The following is a 22,916-nucleotide window of genomic DNA, read 5'->3' on the forward strand; positions in this document are numbered from 1 at the left end:
TAAACGGTATTGCGTCTGACTGTATCCTACGTGTGTTCTTTACGCTTCTACTTATCTGTATAAGTAGTGTATGGCCTGGCTTTTTTTTTTTTTTTTTTTAGGTGAAATTGAAATAAAATTAAAAAAAATTACACATTTTGTATGTTTCCTTTCAAAGCCATTTAACATATTTTGATACTCTAGGTTTGCATGATTACAGCAATACCAAATTTGGATAGTTTGTCACATTTTACTAATGTAACCATGATCATTGGGTTCATGGTCACCTCTCTTACCAAGGCCTTTCTCCCTTGATTTCTTAATTTGATAGGGCAGCAAGTTCTGGGGAAAGTCCAAGTTGTTCCAAACTTCTTCCATATTAGAATTATGGAGGTCCCTGAGCTCTTGGGATCTTTTGTTGCAGTAGATATGCTTTTGTCCCTTCTTTAGCTCTATGCCTGGACACAATCCTGACTGAGCTCTACAGGCAGTTTTCCCTCTCATGACTGTTTTTGCTCTGATATACATCGTCAGAAGTGAGACCTTATAGACAGGGCTGTGTCTTTATTTCAGATTGATTTACCATAGTTGACTCTGATCCAAGATTATCAAGAAAAATGGGAGGCCCCCAAAAGCTTGAATTCTCACGTTTTTGGGTTTCCCTTTAAAATAAACTTGTATACATTTCTAGAATTTTGTTTGCACATTCTCAATATGAGGTACTGCGTGCAGAATTATGGGGGAATTTTTTTAACATTATATTTTTAAAGCAGTAGTTAAGTTGTTTTTTTTTTAGTAGTAAATGAAAACCTATATAAATTGGGTATTATTGTAATCGTATGGATCTACAGAATGAAGATAATGGGGCTCTTTTACTAATCCTTTCCCAACAGTCTTTTGTCAGTTTCTTTGTGACTTTTGTAGTGTACCATATCTGCGTCATGGAGCAGACAACGTGCGACAAAGATGGGAGGGCTTGTCCTATTAAATGTTTAAAAAAAAATTTTTGTAAAGATTTTTGATCAGGTTAGTCTACACATTTGTCATTCATTGTCATTGCTATTGTGTTCTGTTAACAGCTGCACGAGCACCCCCGCTTCCAGCCGCGCTCCCCGAATGTTGGCATCAGAATACTGCTGCCCGAAAGAGAAAGGCGTCCCTCCACCCCAGGAATATGACACCCACCTACCTACCCCCCCCCCCCCCCACCCGGAATGCTGAGGCACACGCTGCCTTGCTGGGAGCAGGGGAGCAAACGTGCAGATGCCCTAGCTAGAGTTTCCGGCCGGCGGATCTTCCTGTGGCTGATCTGTGAACTCCAACGCTGTTTCTCTCGGACCACAGCGCAGGCCAGACAAGCCAACTCAGGTGAGGAGGCAGAGGATGCGCGCTGGGGGTTGTGGGTCAAGGGGGTTGTATATTTTAGATGTATACATGTATGTAATGTGTGGGCAGTGGCAATTGCATGTATAATTTATGTATGCATGATGTGCGTGCATGTATGATGTGTGCATGTATGTATTAGTGATGATAAGTTTTTAGGTGGTACTAAGGTCCTGCTTATCTCTTTGCCAGCTCTGGAGCTTCTGACTGGATTTTTCCCGCTCGGGTTGGTAAAGGACATCATGTGCACGAAAAGCCGTGCCACAACTCTGGGGCTAATTTACTATTGAGTCAGCACAATGTTTTATTATAAACAAAAAATGCACTGCGAAAAATCAGAAACCCACAAAGTTTGCAATACGGCCTTTTCTCAATTTCGCCCCACAAATATTTTTCACCGTAGATTTGGTGGTAAAATAAGTAATGTCATTACAAAACATAATTGGTGGCGCAGAACACAAGCCCTCATTTGGGTCTGTAGGTGGAAGATTGAAAGAGTTAAGGCTCTTCGAGCACCCATAAAGGGGTACTCCGGTGACTTTTTTTTTTTTTTTTAAATCAACTGGTGCCAGAAAGTTAAACAGATTTGTAAATTACTTCTATTAAAAAATCTTAATCCTTCATGTACTTATTAGCTGCTGAATACTACAGCGGAAATTTTATTTTTGAAACAGAACTGTCTGCTGACATCACGACCACAATGCTCTCTGCTGACATCTCTGTCCATAACAGCATATGTTTGCTATGGGGATTTCCTTTTACTCTGGACAGTTCCTAAAAATGGACAGAGATGTCAGCAGAGAGCACTGTGCTCATGATGTCTGCAGACAGCTCTGTTTCAAATGGAAAAGAATTTCCACTGTAGTATTCAGCAGCTAATAAGTACAGGAAGGATTAAGATTTTCTAATAGAAGTGATTTACAAATCTGTTTTAACTTTCTAGCACCAGTTGATTTAAAAAAAAAAAAAAAAAAAAAAAAAAAAAAAAAACGAAGTTTTTTCACCGGAGTACCCCTTTAAAAAGGAGTATTCCAGGATAAAAAATTGTCAGACTGATACACATACCTGCCGAAACCCCCCCCCTGCCTGATTGCACCACCGATTGGGTGGATGCCCGGCATTAACCCTTTAGACGCCTCAATCAAAGTTGATTGAGGCGTCTAAAGCGAAAGTAATAATCCCGGCAGCTCAGCGGAGCTGATCGGGACTATCGCAACCATATCGCGATGCCCCGATCAGTAGGGCTGGGCGGTATACCGGTTCATACCGGATACCAACATTTTTGGGCTGCACGATACGAGTTTTTCCCCATACCGCAATACCGGTTTGGCCCCTCCGCCTTGGGAATGATTTATCAGCCAGCGCTGTTCTGCTCCCCCCAATTAATTATGAGCCCAACGGCCCGCAAGCACTGCCCTCCCTCTTTGTTGGGGGCCGCCGGCGCTGGAACTCTATACTGTACACCAGTGGTCTCCAACTTGGGGACCTCCAGCTGTTGCAAAACTACAACTCCCAGCATGCCTGGACAGCCAACGGCTGTCTGGGCACGCTGGGAGTTGTAGTTTTGCAACAGCTGGAGGTCCGCAGGCTTGAGACCACTGCTGTACGCAGTATTCATATGTCTGGGCTGCAAAAGATAAAGAAAATAAACTTTAACTTACCTACGTCGGCCTTACGCTGGGGAAGGGAACGTCGGACAGCCGTCAGCCTATCACCGGCCGGAGCGATGTCCCGCCTAGTGATAGGCTGAGCCCACTGTCATGTAAGGAGCTCTGGCCGGCTTCTTACATGACAGTGTGTTTAACCTATCACTGGCAGGGGCATGACATCGCTCTGGCCGGTGATAGGCTGACGGCTGTCCGACGTTCCAGTCCCAACGACGTAGGCAAGCTGAAGTTTATTTTCTTTATCTTTTGCAGCCCGGGCATAAGGATACAGCGTACAGCAGTGGTCTCAAACCTGCGGACCTCCAGCTGTTGCCAACACTACAACTCCCAGCATGCCTGGACAGCCGTTGGCTTTCCGGGCATGCTGGGAGTTGTAGTTTTGCTACATGTGGAAGTCCGCAGGTTGGAGACCACTGGCGTACAGTATAGAGTTCCATCGCCGGCGGCCCCCAACAAAGAGGAGGAGGGCAGTGCTTGCAGGGCAGGTAACATGATTTGGTGGGGGGGGGCGCAGAAAACCGCTCACGGGTCACATGATTTTGGGTGGGGGGGGGGGGGTGGGTGCGGTGAAAGAAGTACCGTTATGTACCGTTACAAAAATACTGTGATACACATATTTGGTCATACTGCCCCGCTCTACCGATCAACTTACCTGACGGGAGGGTCCTCACCTGCCTCTGTTGTCCTATCGGCGATCTACTGTTCCGCAGCAGGCTAGAGCAGCAGATTGCTAGTTACACTGATCAGTGCTTTGCAATGGAATAACACTGATCAGTGTATGCAATCAGATTTTCCTTTCCCTATTAAAAGTTTAAATCACTCCCTCTTTTCCCATTTTTAAAAATAAAAATGTAATAAAGAATAAAAATAATGTGTGTTACTGCCACGTGCATAAGTGTCCAATCTATTAAAATATGAGGTTCGCTAAACCACACGGTCGATGGTGTACACGAAAAAAAAATACCAAAGTCCAAAATTGTGCATTTTTGGTCACTTCAAAAATAAAGCAACGCAAAAGTCCCATCAAAACAAAAATGATACCGATAAAAACTACAGAGGACGGCGCAAAAAATTAGCCCTGATACCACCCCGTACACGGAAAAAAAAAGAAGTTATAGGGGTCAGAAGATGCCAATTTTAAACATACTAATTTTGGTGCATGTAGTTTTTTTTTATTATTATTTTTTTTTTAAGTATTAACCCCTTAAGTACCAGGCCAATTGTATTTTTGCATTTTTGTTTTTTCCTCCTAAAATCCATAACTTTTATATTTCCATCTACAGACCCATATAAGGGCTTGTTTTTTGCGTGACCAACTGTACTTTGTAATGAAATCTCATTTTACCATAAAATGTACGCCGGAACAAAATTTTTTTTAGGGAGGAAATTTTAATAGAACCACAATTTTGCACATTTTGGAGGGTTTCGTTTTCACATTGTACACTTTACGTTAAAAATGACATGTGTTCTTTATTCTGTGGTTCAATACGATTACAATGATACCCATGGCTAGACATTTTTGTACCGCTTAAAAAAAGAAAATCTAAATCTTTTTGTACAAAATGAGCAATCTAAAAATCGCCCTATTTTGACCACCTATAACTTTTCCGTATATAGGGCGGTATGAGGGCTCATTTTTTGCGCCGTCATTTGTACTTTTTATCGATGCCACATTTGCATATTTAAAACTTTTAGATCATTTTTAATTTTTTTGGGAATAAAATGTGACTAAAGCAGCATTTTTGGAATTTTTTTACATTTATACTGTTCACTGTATGGCATCATTAACATTATATTTTGATAGTTTGGACATTTACGCACGCGGCGATACCAAATATGTTTATAAAATGTTTATGCTTTTTGGGGAAAAATGGGAAAAACTGACAATTTCCATTTTTATTGGGGGAGGGGATTTTTCAACTTTTTTTTTTTTTTTTTTTTTTTACATTTTTCACCTTTTTTTTTATTATACACTTTATGTCCCCATAGGGGACTATCTATATCAATCATATGATTGCTAATACTGTTCAGTGCTATGTATAGGGCATAGCACTGATCAGTATTATCGGTCATCTTCTGCTCTGGTCTACTCAATCTCAGACCAGAGCAGGAGACGACGGGAGACGGACGGAGACAGGTGAGGGGACCTTCGTCCACCATTACAGACGATCGGATCCCCGCGGCAGCGCTGCTCCGATGCTCACGGTCATACACAGGATGTAAAATGTACGTCCTGGTGCGCTAAGTACCGCCGCACCAGGACGTACATTTACATCCGTGGTCAATTAAAGGGTTGTCCAGTGCTGAAAAATGTATCCCCTATCCTAAGGATAGGGAACAAGTTTCAGATCCTGTACGGGGCCCTGGCTTGCTGGCTAGATAGCGGGTGTCGACCACCTCACGAAGTGGCGGCCGACACGACCCCTCAATACTGTGCTTATGGCAGAGCCGGAGATTGCCGAAGGCAGCGCTCCGGCTCTGCCATAGAGTTGTATTGAGGGGGCGTGTCAGCCGCCGTTTCGTGCAGTGGTCAACATGCCCCCTTCCCCGTACAGGAGATCGCAGGGGGGCCCCCAGCAGTCGGACCCCCCGCAATCTTAAACTTATCCCCTATCCTTAGGTGTCATTTTTACCAAAAAGTGCACTGCGTAGAAACGGGAGTTCCCAAAAGTTAAAAAGTTTTTTCTTTTTTTTATTTCACTGCACAAATACATTTTTTGGGGGGGTTTCACCTCAGGTTATATCATAAAATAAGTGATTTCATTACAAGGTACAATTGGTGACGTAAAAAAACAAGCCTCTATATGGGCCTGTAGGTGCAAAATTGAAAGAGTTATTTTTTGGAAGGGAAGGAGGAAAAAAAAAAAACGTCCTTAAGGTGAAAACATGCTGAGTCCCTTAGGTGTTAAGAGGTTAAATGTGGCAAAATGAACTATATATATATATATATATATATATATATATATATATATATATATGCAGAATATGTAACAGCTGACCCCGTTTTAGGCACACGGAACCAACGTGGACTTTGTCCAGCGCTTGACTCAGGAGCGATTATTAATTAATTAATACACCAGGATAGACATACAGGAACACGGTAGGAGGTGACTGTATGTCTAACCTGGCGTATTAATTAACAAAGAATCTGAGTCAAGTGCTGGACATTATACATACACCCTTCTCTCTATCGTGCGTGTGTGTGTGTGTATATATGTATGTATGTGTATATATATAGTTCAGCGCTTGACTCAGGAGCGATTATTAAATAAAAAATATATATTTATTTATTTTCTGTGTTAAAGGCCTGAAGACTTTCCCGATGAATTGTATGTAATATCCCTATATTACTTAACTTCTTGGGGACATAGAGCACCTAAACGCACTCAGCCCGTTCCCTGTCTATAACGCGAGGCCATGCCGGGCCCGGCCTCTAACACGTGGCCAATAGCGCACGGCATTGATCGCGGTGCCGCGCTATTAACCCTTTAGTGAAAGTAAAGCAGTGTCGGTTAGCTCAGGGAGCTGTTCGGGATCGCCGCAGTGAAATCGCAGCATCCCAAAAAGCTTACAGGACAGCTGGAGGATTCCTAACTTCACGATGGAGAGCGCCGACGATGCAGGGGATCCCGAAGAGGACGCGCCGGAGCCCCGAGGACAGGTAAGTGATCGTGAGCAAAGGGCACCATAAACTGCTATCAGGGGGCAGCTGAAGCAGTCAGCGCTGCCGGATAGCCGTTTATGCGATGGCCCCGACATACAAAAGCATCGTATGTTGATGCTGCCTCTGAGAGGCCATCGCATGTTGAAATTACCCTATGTCGGGGCCATCGTAGGTCAGGGGGGGGGTCACTGTATACGAGTTAAAATTTGTACACACGTTTTGATACAGTTTAGTCAGGTTTTGAGGAATAAGTTTTTCATCAAAAAACTGATACGAGAACTGTATTGCAAAAACGTGGTGTGAATGCAGTCTCACAATATGCCCGGCTCCGTTGCTCCCCAATATGCCCGGCTCCGTTGCTCCCCAATATGCCCGGCTCCGTTGCTCCCCAATATGCCCGGCTCCGTTGCTCCCCAATATGCCCGGCTCCGTTGCTCCCCAATATGCCCGGCTCCGTTGCTCCCCAATATGCCCGGCTCCGTTGCTCCCCAATATGCCCGGATCCGTTCGCCTGATATCTCCTCCTTTCTGAACATGTAACAATAAACGCGACTACAGAGCGGGGGAGAGGGAGAGAGAGGCGGGGGAGGCAGTGAATGATTAGCGGGGCCGAGAGCCGAAGAAACAGCGCTGACGTCACCGTGCCCGAAGGCTGCATCGTAACCCCGCCCCTGCTAATTAGCATATTCAGAAAGGAGAGACGAACACAGTAAAGGCTGAGACCAATCAGATCGGGCATAGTGGGTCACATGATACGATCAACCAATCCGATGCAGACAGAACCCCAAACCAGTATTCACAGGACGAACCCTATAATTTTACGAGGCACGGGAATCAGCGCCCGGCATATGGTATCATTAGGGGGTCACATGACACAGTTACAAGGCACATCCGGCTTAATACAGTTTTAGCGCAATTAACCAGCCTCAAAACCAAATGATTTAGATGAAGGAAAATAAAAAGATTAACCCTTCAATCACGGCGCATCTGATAACCAAAGAGATGCATGATGGGAGATTATACACCCGTGAGGTATTACTGTGGAGGCCTCCTATGAGAAGGGTCAGCAGAGACCCGGTCATACGCCGTTCCCTCGCTCGCCGCCATCTTGGCCCCTCACACGCAGTAGGTTGGAGTCCAGCACGGCGCCCGTGTCTCCGCTTACCTGCCCCCCTTATATCCTCCTCGTTGTCTCCGTCGCCCCCGGTATCCCCCGCTGCCGTCCCGGGCCCCGAGCTCCTTTGCAGGTCACCGACCGTCCGTCTACCCGTCCACACCGAGTACAACGTAGGCTTCTCCTCACAGCTCCGACGAAGTCCCGCCTACTGCGTGCGCGCTGCCGCGGCAAGGCCGTCCTGACGTCATCACGTCGCGCGCGCGCGCGCCTGTATGTTTCTGGCGGGAGTCAGTTTTTGCCTCAGGCTGACAGGACGGTGAGGCGTCTTATAGATGACCAGCCTGTATAATGGAAGGATTACCTGCTATGTGGTTTATTTTTGTCTCTTTGTATGACTCACTTGATATTTATATATATACTATATATATTTATTTATTTATATATGAGGTAAAATAAGAGTTTTATTGCCTAATCTTTAAAGGAGTAGTCCAGTCCCGAAAAATGTATCACCTATCCTAAGCATAGGGGATAAGTTTCAGATTGCGGGGGTCCGACCACTGGAGCCCCCCGCAATCTCCTGTACGAGGCCCCGACTCGCTGACTAGAGAGCGCGTCGACTACGGCACTAAGTGGTGGCCGACACATCCCCTCAATACAGTGCTATGGCAGAGTCGGAGATTGCCCAAAGCAGCGCTCCGGCTCTGCCATAGAGTTGTATCAAGGGGGCGTATGCTTCGTGCGGTGGTTGACATTCCCAGCGGTCGGACCCCCTCCATCTGAAACATATCCCCTTTCCTCAAGATATGGGATACGTTTTTCAAGACTGGAGATCTCCTTTAACCCCTTAAGGACTCAGCCTTGTGCTGGGCGGTATACCGGTATGAACTGGATACCGTTTTTTTTTTTCTCCCACGGTATGGATTTTTGCCCATACCGCTATACCGGTTGGGCCCCTCCCCCACCCTCCGAGTCAATAAAATTTTTTTAACTTACCCGTAATGGGGGTGGTCTGGGCCATCCATCCTTCCTGTAGTGTCCGGCGGCATTCCGGGTGGAGGGTGAACCGGTCCGGGCTGTCCTTCTCCGGGGGTCCTCTTCTCCACTCCGGGCAGGCTCCGGCCTAGTACGCTGCAAAGACGCCGCTACGTGACGTCAGGTGCATCGCTGCGCACGTGACGTCAGGTGCATCGCTGCGCACGGACGTCGCTGCGCAGCGGCGTCTATGCAGCGTAACTAGGCCGGAGCCTGATGGGAGATTATACACCCGTGAGGTATTACTGTGGAGGCCTCCTATGAGAAGGGTCAGCAGAGACCCGGTCATACGCCGTTCCCTCGCTCGCCGCCATCTTGGCCCCTCACACGCAGTAGGTTGGAGTCCAGCACGGCGCCCGTGTCTCCGCTTACCTGCCCCCCTTATATCCTTCTCGTTGTCTCCGTCGCCCCCGGTATCCCCCGCTGCCGTCCCGGGCCCCGAGCTCCTTTGCAGGTCACCGTCCGTCCGTCCGTCTGTCTGTCTGCCCGTCCACACCGAGTACAACGTAGGCTTCTCCTCACAGCTCCGACGAAGTCCCGCCTACTGCGTGCGCGCTGCCGCGGCAAGGCCATCCTGGCGTCATCACGTCGCGCGCGCGCGCCTGTATGTTTCTGGCGGGAGTCAGTTTTTGCCTCAGGCTGACAGGACGGTGAGGCGTCTTATAGATGACCAGCCTGTATAATGGAAGGATTACCTGCTATGTGGTTTATTTTTTGTCTCTTTGTATGACTCACTTGATATTTATATATATACTATATATATTTATTTATTTATATGTGAGGTAAAATAAGAGTTTTATTGCCTAATCTTTAAAGGAGTAGTCCAGTCCCGAAAAATGTATCACCTATCCTAAGCATAGGGGATAAGTTTCAGATTGGGGGTGGTCCGACCACTGGAGCCCCCCGCAATCTCCTGTACGAGGCCCCGACTCGCTGGCTAGAGAGCGCGTCGACTACGGCACTAAGTGGCGGCCGACACATCCCCTCAATACAGTGCTATGGCAGAGTCGGAGATTGCCGAAAGCAGCGCTCCGGCTCTGCCATAGAGTTGTATCGAGGGGGTGTCAGCCAATGCTTCGTGCGGTGGTTGACATTCCCGCGGGCTGCCGGACAGGAAATCACGGCGGGCCCCAGCGGTCGGACCCCCTCCATCTGAAACATATCCCCTTTCCTCAGGATAGGGGATACGTTTTTCAAGACTGGAGATCTCCTTTAACCCCTTAAGGACTCAGCCTAGTGCTGGGCGGCATACCGGTATGAACTGGATACCGTTTTTTTTTTCTCCCACGGTATGGATTTTTGCCCATACCGCTATACCTGTCGGGCCCCTCCCCCACCCTCCGAGTCAATAAAAAAAATTAAACTTACCCGTAATGGGGGTGGTCCGGGCCATCCATCCTTCCTGTAGTGTCCGGCGGCATTCCGGGTGGAGGGTGAACCGGTCCGGGCTGTCCTTCTCCGGGGGTCCTCTTCTCCACTCCGGGCAGGCTCCGGCCTAGTACGCTGCAAAGACGCTGCTACGTGACGTCAGGTGCATCGCTGCGCACGTGACGTCAGGTGCATCGCTGCGCACGTGACGTCAGGTGCATCGCTGCGCACGGACGTCGCTGCGCAGCGGCGTCTATGCAGCGTTACTAGGCCGGAGCCTGCACGGAGTGGAGAAGAGGACCCCCGGAGAAGAAGGACAGCCCAGACCGGTTCACCCTCCACCCGGAATGCCGCCGGACACTACAGGAAGGATGGATGGCCCAGACCACCCTCCCCGGACGGTCCCTGCAGCAACTGGGAAGGTGAGTCAGGGTTCTGGGATGGACAGGGGTCTGTATAATATACTATACCTACAGTAGGCCCTCCAGCTGTTGAGGCCCTCCAGCTGTTGCAAAACTACAACTCCCAGCATGCCCGGACAGCCGTTGGCTGTCCAGGCATGCTGGGAGTAGTAGTTTTGCAACAGCTGGAGGCACCCCTAGTTGGGAAACACTGACCTATACTATACACTACTATATAGTCCAACATGCTGGGAGTTGTAGTTTTGCAACAGCTGGAGGCACCCCTAGTTGGGAAACACTGACCTATACTATACACTACTATATAGTCCAACATGCTGGGAGTTGTAGTTTTGCAACAGCTGGAGGCTGTAGGGTTGTTTGTTACATCTATATAAAAGGGTACTCCACTGCCCCAGTGTTCAGATCATTTAGTTCCAAAAGCCCATTTAGTTCCGCTACGCCACCGCAATGCAAGTCTCAATGAAAAAAAAAATACTGTGAAATACCGTGATACTTTAGAAAAATACCGTGATACTCATTTTTGGTCATATCGCCCAGCACTAACTCAGCCCATTTCCACCTTGGGTATATTCACACGTACAGTATTCTGCGCAGGATTTCAAGCTCTGTTCAGTCATTCAGTTTACATTGAAATCTGCAGCAGAAAATCCTGTGCATCAAATCTGCGCAGAATATTGTAGGTGTGAATAGACCATAAAGCTAAGATTCCACTGAGGTTTTTTCCTACCAGCAAAAACGCCAGAAAAAACTGCTACTGATTTCCCCTGCGTTTTGGCAGTTTTTCTGGCGTTTTTTCTGGTGTTTTCCCTGGTGTGTGGAAATAGCCAGTTTTGTCCCCTGTGGCAGTTTTCTCACTGTCTTCAGGTACGGATGCTGAGCGCCCGGCCCACAGAGTGTAAGGAGATGAGGAGGGATGTATAGCATCACTACTCAACTTCCCCGGCCATATAGTATACAGAGGGGCATAGTGTACCTGTGTACACTATACAGGAGTCGGGAATCCTGTCACCAGACTGACAGGACTCCCTGCTCCTATAGCCCCTTTGGGTGTTATACAGTATATACAGCTATCTATAGATAACTGTATATAGTGTATACAGAAGATGAGGTCTGCTTACCTTCCTCGCTCCCTGTCCCCGCAGCTCCGCCCCTAGTGACGATGTCATTAGACAGAGCTACAGACGGGAGCCAGGCTGGTAAGGGTGTGAGGCTCTGTTCACATTGTCCGTTTTGTATAATGTGAACAGACCCTTCTGGCAGTGTCCTCCTAGACAGCGAGACTCCAATTGGTGCAAATCTACAACTCCCAGCATACCCAGACACCCAAAGGCTGTCTGGACATGTTGGGAGTTGTAGTTTTGCACCAATTGGAGGCTCCGTGTTTGGGAAGACATTGCATTATGGGTGCTCTCCCCAGCGGAGAGCGCCAAAAATGTCCTAACCAATTTTTTTGTGTTTTTTTTTTCTTCTCGTTTCAGATCCGTGTATGCAGAGGATTACGGCGTATTCGGAGGACTACTGCAGATGAGCTGGATTTTTTTTTCCTTTTAATAAAACGAGGGCTGTGGGGGAGTGTTTTTTTAAATAAAATAATTTTTCCAACGTGTTGTGTTTTTTAAAACTTAATTTTCAGGCTTAGTAGTGGAGGCCGTCTTATTGATGAAATCCATTACTAAGGCTGCATTGACATCTCGTTTTTGCAATACGGTTTACATATCAGGTTTTTTGTAAAAAAAAACATGTCTCAAAACTGGACCAAACCGTATACAACCGTGTATACCTCTGTATGGTTTTAAACCGTATTCGGTTTGAAAACGGATGTCCGGTTGCATATGGTTTAATACGTTTTTTTGAAGGAAAAAAACAGATACGGTTGTATGTTTGTCCTTAATTAAATAAAGATCTTGTTCTATTTGTGGGATGAATTTTTGGCATGCACTGAGCATGTGCAAACTGCAAAACCATATTGTGCAAACCGGATGGAACCGTACACACTTACGATTCTGTACGGTTCCCATTGACCACCATTTAAAAAAAAAAATGTATACGGGTTGTATCCGGTTTTTCACCCGGACATAAAACCGTAGTAGACTATGGTTTTGTGTACAGGAAAAAAAATGGATAAAACCGTAAAGGATGCAAAACGTACACAATCGGATGCTACGTTTGGCATACGGTTTTCAATGACATGTCTATACATACGGTTTACAATACAGTTCCATATGGTTTTTACGCTGAAACCGGATACGGGATACGTATTGCGCAGCGCTGGACTGTTAATTAATTTGGGGGGGGGGAGGAGGAAGTACCGTTATATACCTTGGGACAGCCAAATGTAACAAAAATAGTGTGATACACACAATTGGTCATACCGCCCAGCTCTACCCCCACAGCCTTCGTTAGCCATTTTATTAAAAGAAAAAAAATTCAGTTCATCCGCATTAATCCATCGAATCAGCCGTAATCCTCTGCATACACGGATCTGAAATGAGAAGACAAAATAAACACAAAAAATTAGTTAGGACATTTTTGGCGCTCTCCGCTTGGGTCTACCCAAACAGGGAGCCTCCAATTGGTGCAAAACTACAACTCTTTCTGGGCATGCTGGGATTTGTAGTTTAGCAACAGCTGGAGTCTCCCTGTCTGGGATAATACTGCCAGAAGGGTCTGTTCACACTACAAAACGAACAATGTCAACAGAGCCTCAGCCTGTGAACAGAGCCTCACCAGCTTGGCTCCCGTCTGAAGCCCCACCCCTAATGATGTCATCACTAGGGGCGGAGCTACATGGACCCAGCTCGGACTGGAGGGAGGTAAGGGAACTTCTTTATCTTCTGTATATATTGTAGATAGCTGTATATATTGTATACCGCCCAAAGGGTTATCCTACACTGTCCAGCAATGTAAGTTAACTCTTTCCTTGTTGGGCTGGCGCATAGAGCACAGCTCAGCAAGGGGTTAAATGAACCAGTAATCTGTATACTGTATATACATTGCAGGCTCACTGTAAGTTCTTGCTGGGCAGTAGATATATGACGTATATCTACTGCTCAGCAACAGCTGTTCTCCCGGCTCTGTTGCCATGAGCACAGCTGAGTCCCAAAATTCACATCAGACGATCGCAACAGGTGTCAGGAGCGACACTTGCTGAGATCTGTCCCTTACTGCAGGTACTACTGCTCTCAACATGGAGCACACTCTGCTCCATGCAGGGAGCTGTAGTATCTGTACTAATAGACAGAGGGCCCTGGTGTCACTTCTGACACCCGTTGCGATCTGTCTTTTAATGCAGGTACTACAGCTCCCAGCATGGAGCAGAGTGTGCTCCATGTTGGGAGTAGTAGTACCTGCAGTTAAGGTCAGATCACAGTGGGTGTCACTCGTGACACCTGCTGAGGTCCTCTGGTATAAGCTATAGAAGTGGCAGCACTTGTCTGGTCCTCTGCCCGGCATTATACTCCCCTGTGATGTGAAGTTCTCTTAACTTCACAGATTTGAATATGCCACTGAGAGCTGTGAGTGGCCAACACTATCTGACCAATCACAGTGGAAAATAAGAATCTGTGAAGTGTGAACTTCACATCACAGCGGAGTATACACAGCGGACCAGACAAGTGCGGTGGCTGCTGCTGCTTCTATAGCTTATACAGTGACTCCCTGACCTACGATGGCCCCGACATACGATAATTTCAATATGCGATGGCCTCTCAGAGGCAGCATCAACATACGATGCTTTTGTATATCGAGGCCATCGCATAAACGGCTATCCGGCAGCGCTGACTGCTTCAGCTGCTGCCAGATAGCCGTTTACGGTGCCCCATGTGCTCCGGTGATGCTCTCCTACCTGTCCTCGGGGCTCCGGAGTGTCCTCTTCGAGATCCCCTCCATTGCCGGCGCTCTCCATCGTCGTCATCACGTCGCTGCGCACGCCGTCCCGTCATCCAATAGGAGCGGCGTGCGTAGTGACGTGATGACGGCGACGTTCCTGGCCAGCAGAGACGTTCCGGAGCGGCGACATCACATGGACGCGGCGACAGCGATGGAGCGCAACATCCAGGGCAGCGGTGACGGTCCGGAGCGGCGGGGACAGGTGAGTACAACTTCCTATACTTTACATTGCACGGATCCCTCAACATACGATGTTTCAACAAACGATGTTTCATTTGGAATGGATTACCATCATATGTTGAGGGAGCACTGTACTAGAGGATCGCAGTGGGTATCAGAAGTGACACCCGCTGCGATCTGTCAATTAGTACAGGTACTACTACTCCCATCATGGAACAGTGTTCCATGATGGGAGTAGTAGTACTACCTACAAAAGTGAAAAAAATGTTAAAAACACACACATTTTATTCAACACATTATTAAAACCCATTATTAATAAAAAGTTTAACAACATTAATTATAAATAATATATTATTTTTACATTTAAATGGCCCCTTTCTACATTTTTATTATTGTTGCCTACATTTTTAGTTCCCTGCCCGCCCACATAAATTGATCCCTGTTTAAAAATTTATAACCATTTTGTTATAAAAAATATATATTTAGTTACATACAATTTTATCCATCACTACTGTATCTAGTGCTGGGCGGTATACCGGTTCATACCGAATACCGAAATTTTTTTCCTGTACTATATAACTTTTTCTTATACTGCAATACCGCTTGGGCCCCTCCCCCCTCTCAAATGAATGAAGCCACAGCGCGCTGTCCCCACATGGGGGAACTAATCATATGTGACCCGTGGGCGCTGTTCTGCTTCTCTTCCCCCCCCCCCACCCAATGAATTATTATCCCTGCGCTGTCCCCCACATCGGGGAACTAATCATATGTCACCCGCAAGCTCTGCTCTCCTCGTCCTCCTGTGAGTTGCGGGCTGCCGGCGCTGGAACTCTGTACTTTACTACATATTCCTTGTGCCCTGGCTGCAAAAATAAACAAAATACCTTCCTACGTTCCCCCGTTGCTCCGGTAACGGCCTCACGCTGGGGATGGGAACATCACAGAGCCGTCAGCCTGTCACCGGCCGCAGCGATGTCCCACCTCTGCCAGTGGTAGGCTGAGTGCACTGTCATGTAAGGAGTCGGCCGGCTCCTTACATGACAGTGCGCTCAGCTGGCCGGCTCCTTAGATGACAGAGCGCTCAGCCTATCACCGACCGAGGCGAGACATCGCTGCGGCCGGTGATAGGCTGACGGCTCTGTGACGCTCCCATCCCCGGCGTGAGGCCGTTGCCGGAGCAACGGGGGAACGTAGGAAGGTAAGTTAAAGTTTATTTTGTTTCATTTTTGCAGCCCGGGCTCAGGAAAATGTAGTACAGTACAGATTTCCAGCGCCGGCGGCCCGCAACTCACCGAAGGACGAGGAGAGCAGAGCTTGTGGGTAACATGAATAGTTCCCCCATGTGGGGGACAGTGCAGTGCTGGGCTGATAAACCGGGGGGGGGGGGGGGGGGGGGGTTTAGAGAAGCTCACATGATGGGGGGGGGGGGGGGAATACCATTAAATGCCGTGGAAACGCCTTAACTTACAAAGGTACCGTGATACACATTTTTGGTCATACCGCCCAGCTCTAACTGTATCTTTTTTTTTTTTATGGTACCATACGAAATTTTTTCAAAAAAGGTATCACAGTAACTTTTTTGGGAAGTCCAAAAAAGAATAAAAACCCCTGCAAAAATGCCAAAGTTAAAACCCACATAGCGTTTTTCTTGGTGTTTATTCACTCCCATAGACTTCTATGGGAGGAAAAAGCCAAGATTTAAAAAAACAAAAAAACGCCATATTATGAATTTGAAGACGATTTTGAAAACCAGCCTCTAAGCCCAAAAGAGCTGAAAAACATCCAAAGGATTAAAAAAAAACTGCCAAAATAAAAAACGGCAAGTGGATCTGACATTTTGCAGTTCACTATTGACTTGCAGCTAACAACTGTCCGTGGCGTTTTTTCACATAAAAAACACTGTGCGGCACAATGGGCGTTTTTTTCGTCATTTTGCCTGAAAAACCTCAGTGTAATTCTAGCCTAAGGACTTAAAACTTTCATTTCTCTATCGGCTCCATTGGGGGGGACAAACCATGGGTGTATGCTGCTGTCACTAGGAGACTTGACACTATGGCAACAAGAAAGTCGGCTCCTCCCAGCAGAATATACCCGCCTCCAGGCCCTGAGGTAATCAGTTTAAGCTTAGTGTCTGAAGGAGGTGGACATGGTCTGGAATATTCCAGACCAGGTCTTCTGGTTTATTGTTTTCCTAATATAGGGACGTGTTAGTTTTTTCATTCCTTTTTCTTTCATGTTTTCAGGTGGGGACTCAGGGACTCCGGTTCCCTGTTTTCCCATTGCGAGTAAGGGGGCACAGACATTGCCTATATGCGCTGTTCACCCCCCCTCGCCAACGGTCAGCACCTGGGTTGGTACCTCATCGGTCCGGGTCCCCCTATTTCTCTGCTCGCCTCGCTCGCGCATAGCAGCTAGGCGTGATGCAGGGACAAAAAGCTGACTGAAGACTTCACTGAAGACTCCATTAGGTAAGTTCTTCTGACTGAGGTAAGTACTTTCCCCTTTTCTCCTTAGGTGCGGACTTGCAACCTCTGGAGACCCCCTGTTTTTGGCCCACCTTTTCAGGTTATGGGACTGGCTTATACAGGGGCTGGACTTTTATTCTGGGGGAGCAGTGGCATCTTAGGGGGCATGGAATTGCAACATCTGGAGACCCTCATTTTGTGGCCCACTTTTCAGGGTCCAAAGGGCTGGCCTGTGTTGGGGGCTCTATTTTTTATTTTAAAAAAAAGGGGGAGCAATGGCAGAATGTATGGGTTACTTTTTTATGCACATGTGTGTGTGAGTGTGTTCTACTATGCGGCTTATAGCCGTAGCGCTTATTATGCGGCTGACAGCCGCAGCGCTTGTACTTTCGGGCGCATGTAGCGCCGACTTGCTTTCAATTTTGGCAGCAGATGGCTGCCGGCGGATATGTGTATCGCCCGCTCACTTCCCCGCGGGCGCATATACGGCTAACATATGCGCTCGGAGCAAGGAGTGGGCACCATTACTGTGTTTCTTCGCGGCGGCCGGGGCGCTATAGCTCCGCCCACACGGCCGCCGGAGCTTACTGGAGGCGCGAATCGCCCTCCAATCAGCGCTGTGAGTGCAATTCAGGCGGCAGGGGCCAATCAAAGACAGTGCCCCTGCTCCAGGAACGCCCCTCTCAGACTATTGGCTAGCTCCTCTATGTCTGCATAGAGCGGTGTCTCCTCTCAGCAGGGACAGAGTGTTACAGTGTTAGGGTTAAAATCTTTCAGCTCACACGCTGAATTACTGTCACAGGGGACACAAATCTGTTCCTCCCTCTAAAGTGATAACTAGACTGCTACTCTTCTATTCCGTCTGTATGACATATTATTCCAAACATGCCTGGTTCTGCTGAGCCCACTGGCTCTGCCTGCTCCACTGCTCCCCCAGACCCCCTAGCTTCCCCGGATGTTACAGTTTCCGGTGGATTCGGCCGCCCCTCCAGCCTGGGGTTCTTCCTATCACAGTGTATGGCTGACTTGACTCAAGTCTCCCTTTCGGTGGCTGAGGCCTTCCGTGACATGGTGTCTACCTTGAAGAGGTCTGCCCTGCGCCGGCCCTCTAGTGGGTCCCGCTGCTCTCCTCCACAAGCCTCACGGTCTCACAAGCGTACTAGGGGTGCTTTTTCTAACTCTTACATTGAGTCTTCAGGTAGACGTGGGGTTCCCCTGTGGGTCTTACCCCCCCCCCCCCCCCCCCCGTGTCATCTGATCACAGAAGTCGCTCCTCCAGAGGACGTTCCCGGAATCGCTGCTCTGCCTCGCCAGAGCCGCGTACCTGGTCAGGGTCGCCCCCCTCCAGGGCTGCCTCCACTCGTTCACATTCTCCTGGTGAACTGGTGGATGAGGCTTCCAAATCGGCATCTGACTCAGAGGACCGCTTGGATACAGTTGAAATGGTGAACTCATTGGTTGCGGCCATAAGAGACACCTTTCACTTAGAGGACCCAGGATCTTCGGACGTGACTCCTGAAGTATCCTTTCACGTGTTCAACCAGCACCTCAAGGGTTCAGCTCTCACGCTGAATTTCACATCCTTCTGGAATCTGCATGGAAACATCCGGACAAGAGGTTCTCAGGAATGAAGAGGGTTCAAGTGTGTTACCCATTCGCCAAGGACCTTGCCTCTAAGGTGGTTTCCCCTCTCTCGGTGGATCCACCAATTTCCCGCCTCTCTAGGCTACTACACTGCCGCTAGCAGCGGCTGCCTTCAAGGACTCGACAGACAAGTAGGTGGAGTCCTTAGCGAAGTTTGCCTCTGAAGCAGCAGGCTCTTCTCTGTTTCCCACCTTCGCCTCTGCATGGGGGTCCAAGGCCCTTTCGGTGTGGTGCTCAAAACTCAGTCAGGCGGGATAACCCCCCAGAGGTTCTATTTTGCTTTGGTCCTCCAATGCTCTAAAGCTGGGGGCTTTCTGTGCTCAGCTACCATGCAGTCAGTCCGTTGTGCTGCCTTGCTGTGGGTCTCCTAACAGTCCTCCGCCGCTCCATGTGACTTAGGGCGCGGGATGCGGATGCCGCCTCCAAAAGGTCTCTTGCAGAGTTTCCTTTTCTGGTATCCGTCTTTTTGATGGGCACCTTGACGAGATTATCTCTGAGGCGACGGGGGGTAAGAGTTACTTGTTGCCTCAAAATAAGGCTTGCTTTTCTTCCCAGGGAAGGTCCTCTTCCTTTCGATCCTTTCAGACCTTTGGCCCCAATAAGGGGTCTGGGCAGGCGCCTTCGCGGGACAAGAGGTCTCCCTCGTTCCGGGTGCTTCCGCCTTGGAAGTCGGACACCAACCGTTCCGAACGTTTTGCGGCCAAATCGGGTAACCGCAATCCCACTTCCGCATGGAGTAATGCCACCCCCCACAGGTTTTTCTCGGGTGGGAGGTCGTCTCTTATTTTTTCAAGACAGCTGGACCACACACGCTCAGGAAGTCCCGAGCTCCCCGGTCTCCTTCTCTGGTGAAGCAGTTTCGGGAGGCCCTACAGTCCCTGCCCAGGGAGTCATTGTCCCGGTCTCTCCAGGGGAATGTTTTCAGGGTTTTTCATTCCAATTTTTTTTGTGGTCACCAAGGAAGGCGGTTCTGTGCGATCGATTATGGACCTCAAGCGTCTCACCGTCATCTTCTCCACCACTTCTGAATGGAATCTCTCCGTTCATAAGTGGCATCCATGGAACAAGGGGAGTTTCTTTCTTCGTTGGTCATCAAGGATGCCTACCTCCATGTTCCAATATTTCCCGGCCATCAGCAGTACCTCCGCTTTGCGGTTCCGGAGGGGCATTTTCAATTCATAGCCCTCCCCTTTGATCTGGCCTCGGCTCCTCGAGTCTTTACAAGATCCTTGCGCCAGTAATAGCCCTGTTGCGGTCGAGAGGAGTCTCAATGATCCCTTTCCTGGACGACCTTCTCATCTAGGTTCCCACCAGAGTCCAGACTCTGGAGAATGTGGATCTCACTCTCTAGATCCTGAATCGTTTCGGGTGGATGGTAAACCGGGACAAGTCTGTCCTCTCTCCCGCCCAGTCTCTGATTTTTCTTGGAACTTCAATTCAATTCGGCCTCTGCTCGGACTTGCCTTCCGACAGACAAACGTCTGACGCTCCTGTCAGGAGTCCGCTCTCTTCGGGCCCAGTCCCCAGTTTCCATCTGCAATTACATGGAAGTCTTGGGTCCGATAGTAGCGGCCATGGAAGCCGTAACCTTTGCCCAGTTTCATTACCATACCTTTCAACTGGTGATCCTCTCTCGATGGGACATGTCTCCTCTGTCTCTCGATCGCAGGATTACTCTCCCTCGTCAGATCTGTCAGTCTCTGCTCTGATGGCTATGCTCCCTACTTCTTCAGGGGCGATCATTTCTTCCCCTCCACTGGCAGGTGGTGACAACGGATGCCAGTCTGTCGGGCTGGGGCGGTGTGTTCAGGGTCTGGACGGTTCAAGGCCTCTGGTCTTCTTCCGATAAACATCTTGGGAATCAGGGCGATTCTTCTTTGTCTTCTTCTTTGGGAGTCCCTGCTTCAGTTCCGCCCTGTCCGTGTCCAGTCGGACAACGCCATGGCCGTAGCGTACATAAATCGGCAAGGCAGCACTTGCTGCTCGGCAGCCATGGCCGAGGTGACAAAGGTTTTTCTTCTGGGTGGAAAACAAGGTTCCGGCCATTTGGCGATTCACATTCCGGGTGTGCTTCTGGGAAGCGAATTTCCTTAGCTGGTTCTCAGTCAACCCCGGAGAGTGGTCCCTGCATCCAGAGGTCTTCGCGCAGATCTGCGACCTCTGGGGCATTCCAGACGTGGACCTCTTCGCGCCGGCACAATCAGAAGATTTTGTCAATGTTGGATGCCCTAGTGATTCCTTGGCGGGGTTTGCTCTGCCCTATCTGTTCCCTCTCCTTCCGCTCCTTCCCAGGGTTCTGAGGAAGCCCAAAGTGGAGGATGTTCCTGCCATACTGGTAGCTCCAGTTTGGCCCCGTAGGTCGTGGTACGCCGACGTGGTCAGGCTCCTGGTCGACACTCCACTGCGCCTTCCACTTCGTTCGGACCTGCTGTCTCAGGGTCCTCTTTGCCACCCCATTTTACAGTCGCGGCATGGCGGTTGAGTCCGCGGTTTTGAGAACCCGTGGTTCTCTTCCCAAGTCATTCGCACCATGTTCAGGGCTCGCAAGCTTTCCTCTGCCAAAATTTACCACCGTACCTGGCGGTCTTATTTTCGTTGGTGTGAAGCTCAGGTTTTGTTTTCTGTTCCCCGTCTTCTTGCAGTCAGGTTTGGGACTGGGGTCTTTCAGTTCCCTTAAGGGTCAGGTTTTGGCCTTTTCTATTCCTTTCCAGCATCCTCTGTCTGGACCTTCCTTCAAGGAGTGGCGCATGCTGCCCCTCCTTATCGGTCACCTTCTCCCCCTTGGGACTTGAATCTGGTTCTCGGTGTCCTCCAAGTTGAACCTTTTGAACCCCTTAGGGAAGGTGTCCCTGCGCCTCTTTTCTTGGGAAGTGGCGTTTCTTGTTGCTATCACCTCCATTCGGAGGGTGTCTGAATTGGCAGCTCTCTTCTGCCGTTCTCCATTTCTGGTGATTCACCAGGACAAGGTTGTCTTCCGACCAGATCCTTCCTTTTTGTCTAAGGTTGTTTCGGCCTTTCATCTCAATGAGGCCATTGTTCTTCCATCCTTTTGTCCCGCTCCTTCTCATCCTAAGGAGCATTTACTCCACAAACTGGATGTGGTTTGGGCTGTTAGGTATTACCTCTCTATCTCCTCTTCGTTTCGTCAGTGCGATTACTTTTTCATCCTTACGGAAGGGCGTCATAAGGGACAGCCTGCTTCCAAGGCCACCACTTCTCGGTGGATCCGATCTGCCATTTCGGAAGCCTATCGCTGTAAGGGGAAGATTCCTCCTTTCAGGGTTGTGGCTCATTCTTCCCGTTCTGTTGGGGCATCCTGGGCTCTCCAGAATAGGGCCTCGGCCTCGCAGATTTTCAAGGCGGCTACCTGGTCGTCTTTGCACACTTTCTCGAGGTTCTACCGAGTTCATACCTTCGCATCGGCTGATGGGCCGTAAACTGCTGCAGGCGGCAGTGGAACAGCCGTCTGCCTGACTGATTATCGGCCCACCCAAGGGACGGCTTTGGTACGTCCCCCGGTCTGTGTCCCCCAATGGAGCCGATAGAGAAAAGGAGATTTTTTAACACTTACCGTAAAATCTCTTTCTCGAAGGATCCATTGGGGGACACAGCTCCCGCCCATTTTGGGTTTCTCTTTGGCTCTCTGTCCGAGGGTGTGTTCAGTTATATATTTTCTTCTGTTCTCGGACAGTTCGTGTTTTTTCCTTGACCTGTCGGTCCTCTCCTATTGCTCTAGTCCTTAAACTGATTACCTAGGGGCCTGGAGGCGGGTATATCCTGCTGGGAGGAGCCGACTTTCTTGTTGCCATAGTGTCACCTCCTAGAGACAGCAGCATACACCTACGGTCTGTGTCCCCCAATGGATCCTTCGAGAAAGAGATTTTAGGGTAAGTGTTAATCTCCTTTTTTCCTCCCCGCCTTCTAAAAATCATAACACGTTCAATTTTGCACCTACAGACCCATATAAGGGCTTGTTTTTTTGTGTCACCAGTTGTACTTTGTAATGAAATTACTTATTTTATACCATTATTTGCTCGAAACAAAAAAAAAATATTTGTGATGGGAAATGAAAAAAAAAAAAAAACAGTTTTGCTAATTTTTAGGGCT

The 22,916-nt window shown here is 48.5% G+C and overlaps 1 protein-coding gene across 2 annotated transcripts in view; it reads right to left on the minus strand.

Annotated features, from left to right (window-relative positions):
- ZNF638 (zinc finger protein 638) overlaps positions 1-22,916 on the minus strand; it is a 255,257-nt gene that overhangs the window by 56,402 nt on the left and 175,939 nt on the right. Inside the window, exon 1 of one of the 2 annotated variants that reach the window (XM_056552820.1) lies at positions 7,859-8,036. The exons of the other annotated variant lie outside the window; for it this stretch is intronic. The gene's annotated coding sequence lies outside the window, so the exon portion shown is untranslated. Of the gene's footprint in view, positions 1-7,858; positions 8,037-22,916 lie in introns of those variants that run through there. 2 annotated transcript variants of the gene reach the window in all.

Source organism: Hyla sarda, chromosome 1 (assembly GCF_029499605.1).
Source record: "Hyla sarda isolate aHylSar1 chromosome 1, aHylSar1.hap1, whole genome shotgun sequence".
Lineage (NCBI taxonomy): Eukaryota > Metazoa > Chordata > Amphibia > Anura > Hylidae > Hyla > Hyla sarda.